Source organism: Gavialis gangeticus, unplaced genomic scaffold (assembly GCF_001723915.1).
Source record: "Gavialis gangeticus isolate Ggan-Ray unplaced genomic scaffold, GavGan_comp1, whole genome shotgun sequence".
Lineage (NCBI taxonomy): Eukaryota > Metazoa > Chordata > Crocodylia > Gavialidae > Gavialis > Gavialis gangeticus.
The window spans coordinates 97674685-97679407 of NW_017729032.1; positions in this window are offsets into that span (position 1 = coordinate 97674685).

Genomic DNA, 4723 nt, shown 5'->3' on the forward strand with positions numbered 1-4723 from the left:
TTGGGGGCTGAGGCAAAGAGAGAAAGTGATAGATCAAGATTCAATGTGCAGAATGAATTTTGGCAGCAAATTAGTTTTGTGGCTGCTAGAGTGGGGTCAATCAGAGTTGCCTTTTGTGACTAAATGCCTACATTAAAGCTAAATCCATGTTATATGCCAAGATGGTGATTCAGATCTGGCTGTCAGCGACTTGCCCCAAGACCATACCAGAAAGTCTCTCTCCAAAACAGGGACTGAGTACTGATCTCCTAAATTGCGGTGTAATAGTTTGACTACAAAACCTGTTCTCTTCCTTCTCTCCTGTATAACACCCTGCAGCTGGTTGCTCTTGGCACCATATGTTATGTCAGGCCTCAGTAGTCACTGCTTTTCTAGATGGTTTGACTTGACATCAAGGGCACATGCTCACAAAGGGAGATCAATGCTAAGAAAACTTGAAGGGGAATTCAAAGTCTTCTAAGTTATTGAAATATAATTACCCCAACACTAAAGAGAGATGAAAAGAAGTGCAATATATTTGGTCTCTTTATTATTCTGTAAGTACCCACTTCTCTAATGAATGTAGGAAAAATTATTCCTGAAAAAATAAGAAGGCAAATTAATAACATATCAAAAAGATGGAAGTGACAAAAGTCATTTAAAAATCTCTACTTGATTTATCTACAACATGCATGAAGATCTATTTATCCAGAAGCTTTGTCTTGAATTAGGCAATTAATAATTAAACTATAGAGGAGATCTCAAGCAGGGAAACTTATTAATAGTGAAAGCTTAATAATCAGATTTCACTCTGCTACTCTTCTTCAGACATAGCCAATCTTAAATGCTGTTATCATCCCTCAGGCAAAGAAGAGGTATGGGATCTATAGGAAATTAATTTCTGAAAGCAGTACAATGGGAAATAAGGTATGAATAGGTCCAGCACGTGAGTACCAAATTCTAGGTGGGGTACAGTATGCCCACACTGTGGCAGCTGCATTTCACTGCCAGGACAAACATGCCCTACCTGCACAATCTTAACATGAACTTTTTCAACAAGACCTCACATGCCATATCAGGAGGGATCCTCTGATCTAAAAAAAAAAAATTGTTTATTTCGGGTTAAGCAAGGTAACCCAAAATCCACGTGTTTCCGCGATTAAATGAAATACCACTATATATCTATATCTATAGAGAGATATAAATATAGATATAATCTGAAAATTGGGGAGTTTTTAATTTATATACAGTGGCGTTTCATTTTAATCACGGAAAAATGTGGATTTTTCTGTTGGTTTTTTAATCTGAAAATTGGGTGGGTTTTTTTTAATTGAAGATAACCAGGATCCTTGCTGATGTTGTTCTGTCAAGCACAAAAGGGCCTGCACTTGCAGCTGATCAACTCTTGGATCTCCTAGTCTTTCTTATCAAAGCAGTTCTGTTGCATCCTGGAAGAGAATCTAAGTGCCTCTTCACAGGTGTGATGATGGTGGACTTGAAGGTACCCCACATGCTGCTGACATTCTCTTGTTGTCGATTAGAATTCACCATTTTTTGTTGAGGCACTGGTGAAAGAGGTCTGGCTTGATTGGGTCCTTGAGTCCTTCAGTGTTGATCTTTCATCAGCATTGCTTTTGCTGCAGCCATCATTTGGGAGCCAGTTTGACTGACCTAACCAAGCGAATGAGTTGCAGATCGGTCCAGTGATCATCAGCTCCACCATAATAAGCATAAAAAAATTAGAAATGATCCAAAGCCATAAAATGTTATCTATATATTTGAAGTGCCCTTCCGCATCTCCTGTAATTTGGAACTCTGTGCACAGATGGCTGCTAGAGCTCTGAAAATTGTTATATTTGCATGTTCTCGAAGGTACTTGGAGAAGAAGTGAAGCCCTCACAGTGTATATGTTCATTGAGGCAGTTGGTGGTGTCCATAGTTGGAGGTTGTCTGTGACTTACTTTCCAAAAGTGTGCAGTACGCCAGGGACTGACCCTTGCCTGGGCATGCCTCCTGTCACTAGGGTCACACAAGGTCTGCCCCTATAAAAAGGGGCAGTGAAGACCGACCCAGTGGGACGCCCTCCCCATCTGGACCAGCACCATGCCACATCACCTATCCATCTAGAGGACCTGCCAACAACCCCCCTCTGGATAACACCTACTTGGACAAGGACCCCTTTCCAGCCTAGATAGGTAGCTATCACCCCCCACCCCCTCTTCAATCATGGACTTGGACTCTGCTTCTCTTCCCTACCTGGACTCCACCCCTTCCACTGAGTCTTTTTCTCCTGCTGCCAGTGTGTGTGTGAGAGAGAGAACACCAATAACTTCATGGGGCTGTGTAGTGTGTTGTCTGTGTAATAAAACTGTTATTTGGACCCCTAAATTGGGTTTTGCTTTACTGTGGTTTGGCCCTGCTCCAATCTCTGCTCCTTGCCTCTATAAGTTCTGTCTCATTGCTCCCTCTCCTGCTTCTGGCTCACTGCCACCTCCCAACACCTTTCCTGAGCTCCTCTCTGCCCCCAAGCCCCCTGTTTCTTTGCCACTGTCTTATCCTCACTGCCTTTTCCTTTTCCCCTGAGCAACCAGGTTTCTGCCTCAGTTTCTTTCCTGGCTGTCTCCTCCTTGCCACCACTTATCTACCCTCCCCACCATATCTCAGCTGTCTGTCTCAGTTTCCAGCCCCAGTCTACCTTAAGTAAACCCAAGCCTCAGTTCCTCAGCCAGCTTCTCTGTAGTCCACTGGTTTTAATCTTGGTTCTGGCAACTTTCACTCCTTACACTTTAAGTCTCTCTCACCTGAACCTTCCCCCAGGTACCCCAAGCAGACACATACACACTGTACCATCCAAGTTAGGAACCTACCTGTCTGTGTCTGTGCGTGTGTGATATATGAATTAGTGATCTGTGTCTAACTTTTAGGGTGTATAGTGTATGTGCTTGAATTGGTGATAGGTATGCATATGCCTAGGCTGGTTTGGCTGTGTATGAGCCTGAGCTGGTAGTGTGTGCATGTATGTACCTAATTGATGTGTGTGTTTGTATATGTGCAATTGTGTCACACCCTCCTGTCTAACAGCGCAATATTGAGATCCTGAGAGTTGGCCTGAACCCACAGGGTTACACTGGCTTGCCCACCAAATCATTACTCTTCACACCCACCCAGCAAATTTTATTTCTGAAATTATTCATTAAGTGAATAAATTCCCATCTCCTCAGTGGGAAAAAAAACCCAAACAAACAAATAATACTATAAGAAATAGCAAGTTCAAATTCTTCAAGCTGTTCATTTAGTTTCTTGGCTTTTGGTCAAGTTTGAATCCTCTGTCAGCTTCCTAATTTGGAAAGCAATCTACATTGAAGCTTATTAGACTTGTATCTGTTGAATTAAATGAAACACAAACCATTTATAACTACAAAACTGACACATTTAAGGTTGCATTTTTTTCAGTCCAGATGTAGTCCAAGTCATCAAAAACAGCTGTGAAATTTGTTAGCAATACTCATTAAGAGAGCTGATTTTTGCAAACATGCTTCTTATAACGATCGGTGAAAATTTACACTGAAGATGAGATTTGCCATAAAATTAAGCATTGAAAATAATTACACCCCACATTAGCAGTTTCAAATAATGCAAATTATCTACTTAAGAAGCCTCTTACAGAAAGAAAAAGAATGGATATTTCGGGACCTAGTTTAAAAAGCTTCATTCAGGAAAAAATTAAAGCATTTTGTTGAATAATCTTTATTCCAATTCTATCCCAGGACTGGAATGATCTAGGCTACCAGATGACCTCTGGCTGCTAAAAAGCTTTCTGGCCTGTTTAGGTAACTATCTTGTTTTGTATTGTTCCTATGACCATAAGCCTATAAAAATCATGATTTGTAAGTCATTATTAGCCATGCTTATAAGTGATAATGTCAGTCCTATTTCCTGAATCACCATAGAAGAGGTTAATTTTGTATGCCAGAGGTTCTCAAACTGTGGTCTGCGGACCACCACTGGTCCGCAAGTTCCATTCAGGTGGTCTGCAGAAAGGTTGCAGAACAAAATCGAGAATATCTGTATTTGTAAGGTAAGACTACTGATATTAACATGAGTTGTGTGCTTTGATTTGGAGAACAAAAGAAAAAAAAAAAAAAAAAAAAAAAAAAAAAAAAAAAAAAAAAAAAAAAAAAAGCTTATTAAGTGGTCTGCTGAGACCCTCAGCAATTTTGAAGTGGTCTGCGAAAAAAGTTTGAGAACCACTGCTGTACGCTATTAGAATTTTTTCTCTCCCTTATAGGTTCAACCTGATTTTACTGACCTCTGTCTATAGAAGAATTAGAACAAGATCCAGTGTTGTATGCCAACCAATATCTTATGCTCCCAGATGTTAAAATTGGGCTAGAATCAAATAGAGGGGAAAAAGATAGTAAGCAGAGTGATCTATTTTCAACCCTGGATTTTAATATCATTTACTACATTAGATCTTCTCCATGGACTGCCACCTTGATGGGATGGAGAGGCTTACATGTACCGCTGTTCCTAAAAGCAACACCATCAGAAGTCTTGTACTCCTGGTAGGGGCACCTATGGTAGTAAGGTCAAAGGCGTGGTATCAGATGAAGAGCAGTCCAACACAACACAAAGACCTCAACAGTAGAGCAGCCAGATGCAGAAGGCATACTTCTCCACAGCTGCAAAAGCAGATGAAGGCTTCAGTGGATGAGTAAACCCTGTTGTCTTGCATTCTGTTGCC